Source organism: Nelumbo nucifera, chromosome 8 (assembly GCF_055504915.1).
Source record: "Nelumbo nucifera cultivar China Antique chromosome 8, China Antique-T2T, whole genome shotgun sequence".
Taxonomy (NCBI): Eukaryota; Viridiplantae; Streptophyta; class Magnoliopsida; order Proteales; family Nelumbonaceae; genus Nelumbo; species Nelumbo nucifera.
In genome coordinates, this window is record NC_142656.1 from 28,950,139 (window position 1) to 28,967,312 (window position 17,174).

At 44.0% G+C, this 17,174-nt stretch overlaps 1 protein-coding gene across 1 annotated transcript in view; it reads left to right on the forward strand.

The window, feature by feature from the left end:
• The first annotated feature begins 309 nt into the window (after nucleotides 1–309).
• The window catches only part of LOC148789804 (protein SIEVE ELEMENT OCCLUSION A-like), a 42,017-nt gene continuing 25,152 nt past the window's right edge, over nucleotides 310–17,174 (forward strand). Inside the window, exon 1 of the mRNA XM_088893946.1 lies at nucleotides 310–451. The gene's annotated coding sequence lies outside the window, so the exon portion shown is untranslated. The remainder of the gene's footprint in view (nucleotides 452–17,174) is intronic.

The window sequence follows — 17,174 nt, forward strand, 5'->3', positions numbered from 1 at the left end:
ATAAATGGGGCAGAAGTTATGCATGTGTTATTGTGAGGGCAAATCGCGTCTAGGTGTAGATGGAGATGAAAAAGAATGCATAAAATACATGTTTGGTTTAGTGAAGAAATACCCGTATATGATGCAAAGCTGCTTCTGGTGCTGGCTGCATTTGCCATGATCTATCGTGAATACTTGTGGTCTACCCAAGACGACACTGCCCTAGTAGACTCCTATCGCAACCTCAAACAGCGCATTTTCTGCAAAGGAAGCTCTCAGAAGATGAGAAGGAGCATCTTAAGAATCTAAATTCTCTAGTAACCAAAATGCTGCATCTCACAAAACCAATTATCAGTCTCACCAGCTACACAAACATTGAATACCAAAGCTTGTATGTTAGGATCGTTGCTTACCACATGATTCGAGCTGTAGTTGTCTGCTTCTCTTCCACCATGAAATTGATAAAAGTGAAGTATGTCTCTCCCTCTCTATCTCTCACTCAGTTCGTTTCTATCTATTTAATTCACAAAATTATTTTATTGTCACAGGTATACGAATTCATCCGAAGAGATGAAGCTGAATACAAAACAACTATTAAAGCCACTAGACGAATTAAAGCATGCGGAGAAATTCTTAAATGACTTAAAAGAACAAGCAGGTTTGGTAGCTCTCTCTATCCAGAAGTGATTTTTAATAAACTCATTTATAGATTCATTTCCCCTCCAGCAACAATAAAGTTTGGGGTTAATAAATGGGGCAATCTGCCCAAAATTCTGGATAGAGAGTGGGTGATAATAGTGTATGAAAAGTCCAGACCGCAGTTAATTAAGATCTGACAGAAGTTGTTTGGGACCACTTGCAGACTGTTCTAACTTTGCAATGGACCGCTTTGTAAAACCTAGTCATACAGATGTTGATTTAATCAAGAAGTTGTTCATCAAGCCAGCTGGAGGAGCAGGACTCAAGCGGGATGGGAAGGCAGGAAGCTACTGACAGATGACAACCATAATTTAACTCAGGCCAATGCAAAGCAAAGAGCTAATTAACGTGCTGAAATTAATGCATGACTTTTGGCAGGATGTAGTCAATTTTGAAGTTTTCAAGGACAAATCAGTTGGCTTATTCATCTCAGACTTGGACTACTACCAGGAGAACATTTCAGAAAAATTCAAGGCTCTAATAACAATTTATAAAGAATACAATAAGACATTATTCGAAGTCATCTGGTTTCCTATAGTAGAAGAAGGGAAAAAAGAAGACCCAGACCCAAAAGCCGATAAGAACCAAATGCCATGGTTCTGGTGCAAACCTTCAGCCGTCAAACACCCATTCAAGTGTTATATCAAGGAATGCTGGAACTACCAGAAGAAGCCCGTACTGGTTGTCCTAGATAGGAAAGATCATCTCCCCCAATGCACTTCCCATGATTGAGATTTGGGGAACTAGAGCTCACCCTTTCTCCAAGGATAAGGAAGCTGAGCTCTGGCGAAACGAAGAAGATCGTTGGAACAAGGAGAAATGGGCTCTCATCTTTAATCGCTTGGACACCAAAATTCTATCGGTACATCTCTCTCTCTCTCTCTTTCATATTCTCTCTCTCTCTCTCTCTCTCTCATGTGAAGCTTCTATATAACTGAATCAGATGGGGAAGACATTGTGCTTGCTTGGAGGTTCTGATGTTCAGTGGTTAAGGAGCTTTGTGATACAAATAAAAGATATTACAGAAAAGCTCAACCAGATGGATATCGCAATCGTCTACATGGGGACGAATTTTCTTGATGAGCAAAAATTGCAGAGTATCCTAAGCACCATAACCAAGGACAATGAACAACATTTCTTCCAGCCTTTGGAATAGAAGAAAGGAAATGAATCCGTCACCTGGCCGAAGAGAATCATAGATTTCTGGCGTTATCTGGAGAACTACCAGTACTTGAGGATGGAAAACTGTGAGAAGCCGTTCCATGAGGAAGAAATCTTGAAAGAGTTAATGCCCATGTCAAGCTTCAACGCCATTGCGGATCGTTAGGCCATTATCTTCCAAGGGTCTGCCGAGGTGAAGGAGTTCTTCAAATTCAACGGAGAGGAATGGAGTAAATGCTCTGAGAAGCTCGACATGAAAATTTCCTGTTGTAAAGCCAAAACCCCAACAGAGGACAAATTCTGGAAAGTGTTGCAAGCAGCTCAGCAGGAGCATTCTCTCCGGCAGGTTGTCCCTCAAACCACTGCCGACTTTTCCAGAATGGTTCTCAAGTGTCTGAAATGTGATCGTTCCATGGAGAAGACCTTTCTTTACACATGCTATGCAAGGGAATCAGGCCAGTAGGCTTGCTTGGATTCAGAATTTCGAATCAGGTTTGGTTTTCTAATAATAATAAGCTCCTTAGGAGATTGCTAGTTGATTGAAGCCATGAAGTTTTGAGCTTTTGGCTTATTGGCTAGATTTGGGAAATACCAGCGTCGTCTATTTCGTTTGTCTCTCTCTTTTGATGGGCTTAGGGCTGTTCATGGGTCGGGTTGGGTCGGTTTTCTGGGGTTTTTCCAACTGACCCGACCTGATCGGGTTACCTGAGATGGAAATCGAAACCGACCCAGTGTTAAGCAAAACCGACCTGATCGGTTTGAGTCGGGTTGGGTCAGTTTGGGTCGGTTTCGGTTTTGCTCCTGTACAAAAAGGACATAGAAGCCTAGAAGGAAATATCGATTCTGAAAATTGAAAACTGAAAACTGAAAACTGAAGTTTTTAAGATATTTTCTGGAAATATATTTAAAAAGTTAGAGGTAGAATAGAAGACAAAAGTTATCAAGAAAATAGAAAGTCAAACTGTTTAATAGAAAGAAGGTTGAAATTTGTATATTTCAAGAAACTTTCTAAATTCTAATCTAAGTAAAAAAGGACACCTAATTCTAATTGTAATTGCCTAATTGGTTGCCTATTTGGTGTAAAAGACTATAGAAACTAGGATAGAGACAACTTAGTTAAATAGGAACTAGAAGACTAGGTTAGGTTGTAATTAGGAATTAGGATAGAGGCAACTTAGTTAAGTAGGAACTAAGTTGGTTCGGTTTGGGTCGGTTTCGGTTTTCACACAAGAAAACCGAAACCGATCCGAACCATCGGTTTATGAATTTGTACAACCCGAAACCGACCGGTGCTTATGAAAACCCGACAAACTCAGGTTGGATCGGTCTGGGTTAGTCAGTTTGGTCGGGTTGGGCCTTCTTATGAACAACCCTAGTTGGGCTTACAAATGCTTGATTTTGCTTGTATTTGATTTTTGTGTGCTTGTGTCGTTGGCTTGCTTAATAAAATAAACGTCTATGCTCTACAAGTTTTCTTCCTATTATATTTTTTTGGACTATGTGGGGATGTGAGCATAGAATCGATGATCGATCCTAAAACCAGAAAATCAATCAGAACATAGAATCCAAGGAGGGAGACATACACGGGTCATCTAGTAAAACTTGCCATTGGCATTCACTCTACAAATAAAGGGATGCCAAGTAACCAATCTATTGGGTCATTGACCTCTGTTTTGTATCATATATAATTCCTTTCTTACTATACAACAATTTATGGCCTTCATAATCAAGTTTAGGTGGAAAGATCACTTAGGCATGATCACAAGGCTAGAGTTGTTACTGTGAAAGCCACACTTTCATCATAGTTAACATCCCTAAATCATTCCCAATGAGTAGAATGTCATTTACATACAGAATTAGGAACGTAACTTTATCTCCCAATGTCTTCCTTTAAACACAGGGCTCATCCGGATTTTGCTCAAAATCAAACTGTTTGACGGTAGAGTCAAACTGCATGTTCCAGCTTCTAGAATCTTGCTTAAGTCCATATATGGATCGATTAAGTTTACATACCATGTGTTCTTGACTTGCAGCAATGAATCCTTGTGGTTGCTGCATATAGATATCTTCAGTAAGATCTCTATTCAGGAATATGGTTTTGACATCCATTTGTCAAATCTCGTAGTCATGGTATGTTGCTATAGCTAGCAGGATCCCAATGGATTTAAGCATGGCCACAGGTAAAAAGGTTTCCTCATAGTCGATTCCCTCTTTCTGAGTATACCCTTTTTCCACAAGACGAGCTGATGTAACCGTTTCTGGTCACGTACCAATTTTTTTTGTGATGTACCAACTTTTTTGCTAAGTACCTCGTCATTTGACCTGCTCCCAGGTGGCCTGTGACTCAGAGGATGATGGAGCTCCCTAGTGGCGAACTGCCTGGTGATGAGCTACTTGGTGGCGAACTCCCTGGTGGTGAGCTACCTGGTGACGAGCTCCATGGTGGTGAGCTACTTGGTGATGAGCTCCCTGGTGGAGAACTACTTGGCTTCCCTTTGCATGAGGTGATCTCCTCTCCTTTGCTTGTGGCAGGAACTGAAGGACCTGCAAGAACTGAATCAGAGGACCCGGGGGTATTTTCCCGGCGGGGACTCTCCAATGCCTAAGTTAGCATTCTGATTGTAGAGAGCTTGGAGAGAAACGAGAGAGCTAGAGAGCAAGGATTACCTCCATCTTTTCATTCTCTCCCCCTTGTCTTTGGGGGTCAAAGTCCTTATATAGTGGTGTCTTGTCAGGCGTAACAGCCTCTGTCAAGTCAGGCGTAACTGCCTCTGTCTCTCTACTGCAGCCGTTACTGCCAGAGTTGAGGTGGCGGGTGCAGGCGACTGCTACAGAGTACAGCTCTGCCAGTCAAGGGACAGCTCTCAGGACTAGCAGGCACGGCGCCGCCTAGCGAGAGACGTGGGCGCAGGCCTCCGGATCTGTTAGGTACGGTTGTCAGGTAAGAGATCTTCCTGCGATACGTCGAGCTGCCCCTAAGTGTCGAACTACCTATGCCGAGCTACCTGTAAGTGCCGATCTGCCCCGAAGTGGCGAGCTCTTCGTAAGACGCCAGGCTGCTTGCAGAGTGGCCAGCTGCCTGTGGCGAGCTGCCTATGCCGAGCTACCTGTAAGTGTCGAGCTGCCCCTAAGTGGCGAGCTCTTCGTAAGACGCTAGGCTGCCTGTGGAGAGTTGCCTATGCCGAGCTGCCCCTAACTATGTCGAACTCCCCGAGCTATGCCGAGCTGCCTGAGCTGTGCCGAGCTGCCCGAGCTGCCCAATTGTCAAGAGGCTGCACTTGGTTTGCATGAGGTGCCAAGTGTCACAATTTCACTGGAGGGTCAAATCCGCCCTCATCATTTGCCCCCCCACTCCCGAGCTGAGAGCAACTCAACGAAGGGAGTAGATTTCTTCTTTTGGCCCGTAAGTCGACGAGCTAGTAAGTGCTGATCCAATTCCTTATGTGGCGAGCTACCTGTAAGGTGAGGAGGTCTCCGCCAGTTCAGTAGTGTAGCCCTTAGGCTCTAGGGGCAACTTATAGTTCACTTTTGCTGATTTTGCTCATGCTGAGGAAGCAACTAGGTATTTAGCAATAGTGTGGCTCGTAGGCTTTGGAAGCGACTTGTAGTCCACTCTTCTTGACTTTTCTCATGCCGAAGAGGCAACTGGGTCTTAAGCAATAATGTGGCCCGTAGGCTTTGGGAGTGATTCGTAGTCCACTCTTCTTTGACTTTGCCCGTGCCGAAGAGGCGACTGGGTCTTAAGTAGTAATGTGGCCCGTAGGCTTTTGGGAGTGACTCGTAGTCCACTCTTTTTTGACTTTGCCCATGCCGAAGAGGCGACTGGGTCTTAAGCAGTAATGTGGCCCGTAGGCTTTGGGAGCGACTCGTAGTCCACTCTTTTTTGACTTTTCCCATGCCGAAGAGGCGACTGGGTCTTAAGCAGTAATGTGGCCCGTAGGCTTTGGGAGCGACTCGTAGTCCACTCTTTATTGACTTTGCCCATGCCGAAGAGGCGACTGGGTCTTAAGCAGTAATGTGGCCCGTAGGCTTTGGGAGCGACTCGTAGTCCACTCTTCTTTGACTTTGCCTGTGCCAAAGAGGCGACTGGGTCTTAAGTAGTAATGTGGCCCGTAGGCTTTTGTGAGTGACTCGTAGTCCACTCTTTTTTTACTTTGCTCGTGCCGAAGAGGCGACTGGGTCTTAAGTAGTAATATGGCTCGTAGGCTTTGCCTGTGAGGTGCCGAACTGACCAGGTGTCGAGCTACCTGTGAGGTGTCGGGATGACCAGGTGCCGAGCTGCTTGTGAGGTGCCGAACTGACCAGGTGCTGAGCTACCTGTGAGGTGTCGGGCTGACCAAGTGCCGAGCTACCTGTGAGGTGCTGAACTGACTAGTTGCTGAGCTGCCTGTGAGGTGCCGAGCTAACTAGGTGCCGAACTACCTGTGAGGTGCCAAGCTGACCAGGTGCCGAGCTACCTGCAAGGTGCCGAGCTGACCAGGTGTTGAGCTACTAGTGAGGTGCCGAGCCGACCAGGTGGGTGCCTTAGAGCTATGATTGCGTTGCATCAGCTTCATGATGCCAGTCACCCACTCCCACAAGGGGGCGGCACTACTAACTTTAGGTTGAGCTACTAGGAGCTCGACCTTCGGGGGCGGCACTACTAACTTTAGGTCGCCAGCTCACAAGGGAGCCTTGGAAGGCTTGACCAGTAAGGGCGCCTATGTAGTCTGTTGGCCGCCAACTCCCGCGGAAGCCACGAAGAGCTCATCTTTGTAGGGGGACCTTGCGAAGAAGACTGATGAGGCTTTAACTGAATTGAAAGTAAACTTAGTCTGTTAGCTCCTTGCGTAGTCTTTGAGTTCATAAAAAATGTAAACTATAAAGCGAGAGCTTCAATTTCTAAAAAGTGAGGACTTAGCTTTCTAGGAGAATAGGACTTAGCTTTTGTAGGATGAGAACTAAGCTTTTTGTAGCGTGTTCCCACAGACGACGCCAATTGATGTAACCATTTCTGGTCACGTACCAATTTTTTTTGTGATGTACCAACTTTTTGGCTAAGTACCTCGTCATTTGACCTGCTCCCAGGTGGCCTGTGACTCAGAGGATGATGGAGCTCCCTGGTGGCGAACTGCCTGGTGATGAGCTATTTGGTGGCGAACTCCCTGGTGGTGAGCTACCTAGTGACGAGCTCCCTAGTGGTGAGCTACTTGGTGACGAGCTCCCTGGTGGTGAGCTACTTGGTGACGAGCTCCCTGGTGGAGAACTACTTGGCTTCCCTTTGCATGGGGTGATCTCCTCTCCTTTGCCTGTGGCGGGAGCTGAAGGACCTGCGAGAACTGAATCAGAGGACCCGGGGGTATTTTCCCGATGGGGACTCTCCAATGCCTAAGTTAGCATTCTGATTGTAGGGAGCTTGGAGAGAAACGAGAGAGCTAGGAGCAAGGATTACCTCCATCTTTTCATTCTCTCCCCCTTGTCTTTAGGGGTCGGAGTCCTTATATAGTGGTGTCCTATCAGGCGTAACAGCCTCTGTCAAGTCAGGCGTAACTGCCTCTGTCTCTCTGCCTCAGCCGTTACTACCAGAGTTGAGGTGGCGGGTGCAGGCGACTGCTACAGAGTACGGCTCTGCCAGTCAAGGGACAACTCTCAGGACTGGCAGGCATGGTGCCGCCTAGCGAGAGACGTGGGCGCAGGCCTCTAGATCTATCAGGTACGGTTGTCAGGTAGGAGATCTTCCTGCGATACGCTGAGCTGCCCCTAAGTGCCGAACTACCTATGCTGAGCTGCCCCTAAGTGGCATGCTCTTCGTAAGATGCCAGGCTACCTGCGGAGTGGCCAGCTGCCTGTGGCCAGCTACCTATGCCGAGCTACCTGTAAGTGCCGAGCTGCCCCTAAGTGGCGAGCTCTTCATAAGACGCCAAGCTGCCTGCGGAGTGGCCAGCTGCCTGTGGCGAGCTGCCTATGCTGAGCTGCCCCTAGCTATACCGAGCTCCCCGAGCTATGCCGAGCTGCCCGAGCTGTGCCGAGCTGCCCGAGCTGCCCAGTTGTCAAGAGGCTGCACTTGGTTTGAATGAGGTGCCAGGTGTCACAATTTCACTGGAGGGCCAAATCTGCCCTCATCACGAGTCTTGTAGGTATCAACCTTAGCATCGGGGCCCTTCTTCCTCTTATAGATCCATTTGCAACCAATTGCTTTTACCCTAGGGGGCAGATCTACTAGAGTCCCGACTCCATTGGTCTTCATTGAGTTCATCTTAGCTTTCATGACATCTACCCACTTCAAAGAATCTATGTCCAACATAGCTTCCGTATAAGTCATGGGATCCTCCTCACTGGTTGTGGCTTCCACCAAGTAACTTTCTTGGTCATAGCCGTAATGAAATGGAGGCCTGGATACTTGGGTAGACCTTCTAGTTTGGTTATTTTCTGGAGCTTGTGAAACATCTCCTACTACCCCTGGACTCTCCTCATCAAGAACAACTTCCTGATGAAAATTATCCAGGATGGAATCTTCCTCTAGGAAGTAGGCATTTCGACTGCAAAACACTTTTTTCTCTTTTGGATCATAGAATAAGTAACTTATAGAGCCTTTCGAGTAACATACAAATATGCAACGACTGGTCTTGGATTCCAATTTGTTAGCACTAGTTCTTTTAACATGTGCCAGACAACCCCAAATCTTCAAGTGTCTCACACTTGGTTTCTTACCGGTCCATAGCTCATATGGAGTCTTAGGAACGAATTTGGATTGAATCCGATTCAACATGTAAATTGCAGTCTCTAATGCGAAACCCCAAAATGATGTGGGTAACTCTGAGTGGACGAGAAGTGAATGGACTATATCTAATAGAGTTCGATTTCTCCTCTCTGACACACCGTTCAATTGCAGTGTAGCAAGATGAGCCAGTTGTGATACAATCCCGTTTTCCTTTAAGTAGTCCCTGAATTCATCAGAGAGATACTTGACGCCTCGATCTAATCGAAGGGTCTTAATTTTTCTCCCTAACTGTTTCTTGACTTCTTGTATGAACTCCTTCAACTTTTCAAAGGAATCAGACTTATGTCTTATTAGGTACATGTAACCATACTGAGAATAATTATCGGTAAAGGTTATGAAATAAATGTGTTGATTACGTGTCCTAACATTTCGGGGACCACATACATCAGTATGTATCAGGTCAAGTGTGCCTGTAGATCTTTCAGGCTTACCGGTAAATGGTTGTTTCGTCATCTTACCCTGAAGGCAAGGTTTACAGGTTGGAAGATCTTCTACAGTTAGAAAATTCAAAGGACCATCCTTTACCAACCTTGTGATACGATTTATGTTAATGTGGCCAAGTCGGTAATGCCATAGGCACGTGGGACTAACTGTATCACGAGTCCTCTTCATGGAGATTATTTTCGACGTAGTTTTGGTAATGTTGGTTTTAGAGAAGGGTGAGGAACATAGAGATCATTCTCAAGCTTTCCGTATACGAGGAATTTGTTATTCCGTTTAATAGTAATCACATTACTAAATAAGATAGAATAACCATTTAAACACAATTTTGAGACAGAAATCAAATTTCTATTTAAATTAGGTATGAAAAGATAATCTTTAAGTACAATTGTTCCTTATCTGAAAACTAGTTCTATAGTTCCTATGGCTGTAGTTGTAACTGTTGCATAAGTCCCCAAGTAGAGTATTATTTCTCCATTACTTAGTCTTTTGCTTATCTTGAACCCCTGTAGTGAGTTACACGCATGAACCAAAGCCTTAGAGTCAATACATCAGGAAGTAGAAGTGACCAACAAATTGGTCTCTATGATAAAAGATTCAAAATTACCTTGCTTCTTAGTCTCCAAATATTGAGGACAATTCCTCTTCAAATGTTCGGTCTGTTTGCAAAAGTGACATGCATTTGATGCCTTGTCCTTCTTCTGATTTTTCGGTTTGCTAGTCTTCTTCTAAGGCTTTTTCTTTGCCCTCATCTTCTTCTTACCCGAATTGCCACCTTTAACAAGCATGGCTATTAATCAGTTCTTCAGCCCTCTGCAACATATTGCCAAGTTCTTGAAAGCTAACATTTATCTTATTCATGTTATAATTCATGACAAACTAATTGAAGGAGGGAGGTGAGGAATTTAGGATGGCATCAACCTTGGTGACATGATCTAGCCCTGACCCGAGTGCCTCTAGTTCATTGATGTAAACCATCATCTTAAGACAATGGTCATGAACCATCTGGCTCTCAGTCATTTTAGCGATCATGAACAACTTCAAGACCTTTTGACGAGTAGAACGATTCTACTCTTCATATATGGTCCTTAGACTATCTAGGATATCCTTGGACACTTCGATCTGATCGAATTGTCGAGGGTGGCTATGGTGTAGCACCGGGCAAGAGAATTCTTATATTCCCATTCTTGATACTCTTTCCTACGTGCCTCAGAGGCCCTATCACTTGGATGATCCAGAGCAAGGTTCTTAGCAACCTTGTCCAATTTCTTGGACGTTAATGCCAACATAAGGTTACAGAACCAGTCAGCATAATTTGGGCCCTTAAGTTTGTTATCGTCCAACAATTTGGCGAATTGTCCGTTTTGCATTTTTGATAAAAGGCAAGGCAGATTATTATTCCACAACCTAAATTGATTCATGTTTACTACATAGATATGGCTTTTAATCTATGTTCCATTTCCATTTGTTCATCCCTGAGATTTCCCTCCTATCTCAGTAACGGAGACTACGAAATTATGTCTTTAGAAATGTAGGAAACCACATACAGTGGATGAAGCCAATTGTTTCAGCTACATAACCCCACCACCTTCTGTGAGGGATCATATCTCATCCAATGAGCTTTCCCTTTGGCCTCTGTCAGACAAAGTTCATTGCCATTTTAGGTTAAACTTTCCTGTTAAGTAAGTGCTTACCCATCATATTCGTGAACGCCAAGGTACTGTGAGAGAGTCTTCCATTTTAGGATATGCCCCTTCCACATCGGTCTATGATGCCCCTATCATCTTAAGAAACAATCCAACAGATCCAACAGCAAATGGATAGTCCAATTTTATGATGCATCTCCTCATTACTGAAGGACCCATCTTCATGCTAATGATGAAAGGCCATTAGAGAGTTCATCATATGAATCTCTCTATCACATGCACTTATATTTTCAGGAGGGAATGAATAAATATGCCATAGTTTTATTTAGGTCAGACCAAAGTGGCTCTCACTGACTTTCTCAAAGTCCGATTTGGATGGGCCCTAAACGGCTAGGGTTCCGCACGGTTCCTCTTGGGGAGAAAGCTGATGTGGGGCCCATCATGCAGGGAGATCATCCAATGATCTTATGGACACCATGGCAATGATGTGCATTCATCCATGGTGTGCGAAAGAGCCACTAACATATTTACATGGGCCAAATGCTTATAGCCCATGTTCACAGTACATCACATCACATGTATCAACATCCATAATTGATCCAATCAATTAATAATTGTAGAACTCACAATTAAGTCCATTTAAAATCCATAATATTACCAATTAATATTATCTAGGTATATGGGCTAAACTGCAAATAGTAGTTTGGCCCATATAGCTTTTATGCTGTATTGGGCTTATGTAGTTTTAACAAATTAAAACTAGGTTTTACAGATGTGGGTTGAATTGCACTTTGCAATTAGCAATTAAACCCTTGGCCCATATATGGAATTTCAGGATTGTTAACAGCCTTAATCGAACCACAGATTCGGTCCAACTAGTTTTGTCCAATCTGTGTCGAATAGGTTTAGGGTTTGATGTTTAATTCAAGATTCAATTCTTAAAACATGATTTGAAATTACAAAATTGATGCATAACAATCAAGAATCAGTAAACAATAGCAAGAGGGTTGTTCGTAAGGCTGCAACCCTGCAAAACAAAAGTTAGTTCACAGTTTGCAGTTTCCAAAACTACAAATCACAAATTGTCGAACCCAAATCTGCAAAATTTCTCCTTCGCGCTTCCAACAGTTTCTTCTGATGAAAAGTAAAAGAAAAAACCTAATTTCTCTATTTATTACCTCAGAATCAAATTTCTATACATTCCGTCTAGAAAAATAAAAAAAATTAATTATTTACAGACCTAGAATAAATAGAATAAAGTAACAGATGCGCAGATTCACAACACCTAAAGAAATTCGATCTCCACCATATGAATAACCCAGATTTTAAGAAATATAAATAGAACAGTTCTAAATATATTGCAAAAAATAAATATTTTAATTTCAGATCAATCACCCATAGCTGAGAACCAAATTCTTAGAAAAAACCTAATCTACGCAAATCGGGTAGAATCGTTTATGCCTATTTAGGCAAGTTCAGATCAGATCTGATTTTGGTTCAAGAATGTGAACCTAGCTCTGATACCACTGAAAGGGATGGGAGATCCATCATATGGATGGCCAAACCCTGCAGGAAGGTTGGAAAAAATTTGAAAATTTTCTTTCACTCCCATCCGAGAATCGCATTCCTAATTTAGAAAATTGCATTTTCAAGGTTCATTATTGAATCCAAAACCGGACTAGATCTGAAACCAATAGGAAGTGAGGGATATTACCAGATACGAAGTAACAATAACTCTCAATGAAGGTGTTCACACCCAAGGAGAAGACCAAAACCCTCCTCCACTGAAGATGACAATGTGTGGTGAAGTAGGATCAACAGGACGACTCTTCAGCAAGAACCGAAATTCTTCAGCAAGAATGAAACAAGGGCTGGTGAGCATGACTTTAGATTGTTTCTTCAGCCAAGAAACAATATCAAGAACCTTTCTTGATCAGATCCACAAGTGGAGATCGAATTCGGTAGGGATAGCAAGAACAAGAGAGAACTCTACAGATTTTTGTGTCTAACACGAGTCTCATAAGTGTCAGTTTAAGGGTTTTACACAGAAACATACCATAATAACATGAATCAATTATGCACTTTATTCATTTACAATAATTGACAATATATACATCAATCTAATTAGAGCTAAGGGCATACATTGTCTAACATGATAAATATCTTGTAATTGAAAGTGATGACCACATTGAGAAATTAAAGAACCAATATTTTTAATTTGCAACCCTGCTCCATTATTGATTTTCACATGATCAGACTCACCATAGTCTAATTAAAACTAAAGATTTTGTAACTCAGTCATAATATGAAGCATAAATCAGCGAGGACACTTCCATACTTCACAACCAGGAATATTGCATGGTTGACAAACTATAATGTTGCGTCCCCAACCATGATCTTGACTATCAATGTAATTGCCACAACCACCTCCACCTCTACCATGTTGTGAATCATTACTCTTGGCTTTTTCAACATATTCAGAAATAAAAAGTGTACATTTCTTTAGACTTTGAAGTTGTCTCCGTGGTTGGAGAACTATGGATCTGGAGTGTGAAATGAACGAGATTTTTAATGTTCTCTAGACTTCAGCCATGGACATACCTAGAACCAGGCCGAGTACACCTTCGATGAGTGATGAAACAATCCAGCTCAATACCAGTTGGTTCAATTGATACTAGTGATCATACATTGGGTTGAGAATTTTCTTTGATGAATCATCTTAATCAACGATCTCTTCAGGGGGTGCCAGTGTTTTGCCTTCAACTGTTCTCATCACTTTGTGAGTTCTGAGAATTGGGAGTAGTTGTGCATGCCAGAGTAGATAATTTTTATTATTTACCTTTATGGCAAATAGGGTGTTAAATTGGGCATGGTTGCTGCAAATTCAGGCGTGATAGTAGATACTACCGTGTCAAGGTTATTGACACCTCTTGTAGCCAAATTATTGATGGATGACATGATGGAATGACTCTGATACCAAGTTTGAACTAAGAATCAACAAACAAATTTTGAAAAAGAATGGTTCAATGGTGATGTCTTTACACCAGAACCCTTGTCATTATATAATAGTATGAGGAAATAGTAAGAGTACAACAACAATTAGAAGACTTGTATTAGATTACAATTAAGAGAGATTGATCAAGAGTTAGAGATGAGACATGATTGGAGTTATCCAGCAGATGAGAAAAGGTTGGAGTCTTGGATATCTAATGGGCGTTGCAACCTTAGCCTTAATTAATATCTCTCACCTACCCTTCTCAACTACTATAGGTGCTTGCCATTTATAGCCAACGACCTCCACTCTCAATTTTGCCTCTTGCCTCTGAAGCACTATGCTACACAAGGATTACTTCCTCAAGTAGAAAGTTCACTCTCTCTACACTACAGCAATGAAAGACCCTCAGAACGAACATTCTCAATGCCTCATAGAGCAACTTTCATGTTACAAGACACTCTCAAGGGAACATTGGGAGGAGGTTATGGTCCCTCCATGTCAGGAATCTCAATGTATCACTTAACGTATTCTCAAGGGACGCATCTTTCACTGAACCCAAGCCATAGTCTCCCAAGTTGAAGTCTTCGCAAGAAATGCATGGATCCCCAAGCAACCGGTGAAGATCAACTAGAGGAAGTGAAATAAGTTTGGATGCAAAATGTTTGGGTGCAAATTCACCACATCCTGAAAAACTACATTGAACAATCTCTCTATGAGATGTTTGCAGCCATAACCGGTGAGGTAATCCCCAAAGTAGGAAAAAAAATACTAGTGGAAAAGGGGAAGAAGAAGAAGAGGGCCTCCAAGAAGGCTCGCCTCCACACCGAGACCACCACCTCCAACGTCGGTGCCTCCATCCCCGAGCACCCACTAATCGCTGAACAACCTCCTGTGATTGATTTGGTTGAGGAGGAACAAGGCAAGGCTACTCTGTCTCGCATGTCCGAGGAGACCACATCTTTCGAGCCCCAACACGTGAAGGCGACCACCACTCCGTCGAGTAGCGATACTTCTACTTGGAGCATTTTTACTCCGAAGTTCGACCTCCTCAAAAGCAAGGATGCAGTATTCACCGAGGAGGTCACTCATTGGGCTGACTTACTGATCGCTCAGCTCGGGGCCAGAGCGGCAACGCATTGCATGGTGGTACGTACTTAACCTTTAGGCTGCTTTATACTTAGATTTTCTTCATAATTATACTTGTTTTCTTTTGGAAGGTAAACTCCTCAATTCATGCCCTGGCCTACCAGTCCGAGGTGAACTTAAAGCGAGCTCTCGGGGCCGAGGAGTCCTCCCGAAGTGCCCACTCCGAGCTCAACTTAACTCGCAACAAGATCAACCAACTGAAGAACGATGCACGGGCCAAGAAGGAGTTGTTGACTCTACTGATGGCGGAGAAGAAGGAGCTAGTGGAGCATGAGGTGAATCTGAAGAGAGAGAAAGAGAACCTCGAGGTGTTGGTGAAGGAGCGGACTGAAATTCTGCTCCATGCGATGGAGGAGGACAAGACCAAGGTGGTCGAGGAATACAAGTCTTTGGCGGAATATCGTGAAAAGCTAGTCGAGGTCAGGACAGCAGGCTACCGCAAGGGGTTTAAGCTTAACAGATGGTTGACGTAGCGTGAATTCCCCACCTCGACTTCAGTGCCATCACAACATTCAAGATCACCAAGGAGATGGCCATTGAAGCTACTAAGGACCCAGACTCAGAGGAGGAGAGCGACGACAACCTTCTCGATGATGAGACGGCAGGAGAGGGAGAGGGAGATGATGTCGCCGAGGACCACATGGAGACTGATCTACCCGCCGATGCCTCTTCTGGGGATGAGGAGCCCCGGACTAACTGATGCCTCTTTTCTTGGACCCCCTTTGTAAATATTTGATGTCTCGAGCCTCTGAGCTTGGCTAAACAGTTGTAATCTTTTTTTTTTGTTACTATGTACTTAAAGTGCTTTATCAATGGAATACAAGTATTTTGCAAAACTCTTTGTGTGCAAAATTTTTTTTCTAAGTGTAGATTACTCCTGAGCTGGTGAGCTCGACTCGAATAGGAATAATCTAATCGTTATTGTACACTTGGGGTGAACAAACACTGTAGAGTACATGCCTGACCTATCTATGCCCGGGCTACTTCGCCTTGCCCTTGCCAAAGCGACTGGGTTTTAATGAGTCCGTGCTGAAGAGGCAACCGGGTCTTAAGCTGCCTATGCCGAAGAGGCGACTAGGACTTTTCTGCCCATGCTAGAGAGGCGACTGGGTCTTATTTTGTGCCGAGGTCTCTTGTCAGCTCGGCACCATAGCCCTTGGGCTTCTGGGAGTGACTTAAGGTCCTCTCTCCAGTTCATCGTCCATTGGATCAGCTCGGTGACCCTATGGACTTAGCCATTTTTGTTTACGTTGCGGTTTACAGATAGTATCTCCTTAGGTTGTCAACATTCCAAGCTCGAGGTACCTGTTTCCCTTCCATGGTCTAAAGCTCATAGGTTCCTTCTCCGAACACCCGTCTCACCCATTAGGGTCCTTCCCAATTCGGATCGAGCTTACCCACGCTGGGCTCAGGTACCCTTACCTTATGGAGGACTAGGTTGCCCACTCAGAATAGTTGCTTCTTGACCCGGGCGTTATAATACCAAACTACTCGCTACTGGTAAGCTGCGGTTCGAATGTGGGCTAGATCACATACCTCATCGACGAGGTCCAAGTTAGTTCTGAGCTCATTGTCATTTGTCTCTTCGTTGTAAGCTTCAGCTGCAACGTCGATACTTCAATCTTTGCTGGAATCACAACTTCTGTCCCATATGTGAGGTTGAAGGGTGTCTTTCCGGTCGCGGTCTTGGTGGTAGTTCGGTAGGCCCAAAGGACACTGGGTAGCTCGTCCACCCACAACCCTTTAGCTCGTGTGAGGCAAACTTTCAATCCACAGAGGATAGCCCTGTTCATCACTTCACCCTGTTTGTTTGCTTGTGGATGGCTACCAAGGTGAAGTTTTGCCGAATCCCCATCTTGGCACACCAGTTCTAAAATTTGATGTTTTCAAATTGCTTCCCGTTATCTGAAATCAAGACTTTGGGCAGTCCGAAATGGCACATGATGCTTTTCCAGAAGAAATTTTGAACATTTCGGGTTGTAATGCTTTCCAACGGTTCGGCTTCCACCCACTTCATGAAGTAGTCCACTGCCACGACCAAGAACTTCCTCTGCTCGGTTGCCAGCGGAAAAGGATCGAGGATGTTGATTCCCCACTACGAGAAGGGCAACGTGCTAGTAAGATACTTCAAATCGGCAGCAGGTTGATGGAGGATGTTGGGGTGCCTCTGACATCTATCACATTTCATGACGAGCTCGAGTGCATCTGCCTTCATTGTGGACCAATAGTAGCCCTACCTTAATGCTTTTTGGGTGAGGGCTCTGCCCCCCAAGTGTCTTCTGCATAATCCTTCATGGATATCACAAATTACGAACTCAGCTTCTGAGGGTCGCAGGCCACGTAGGTA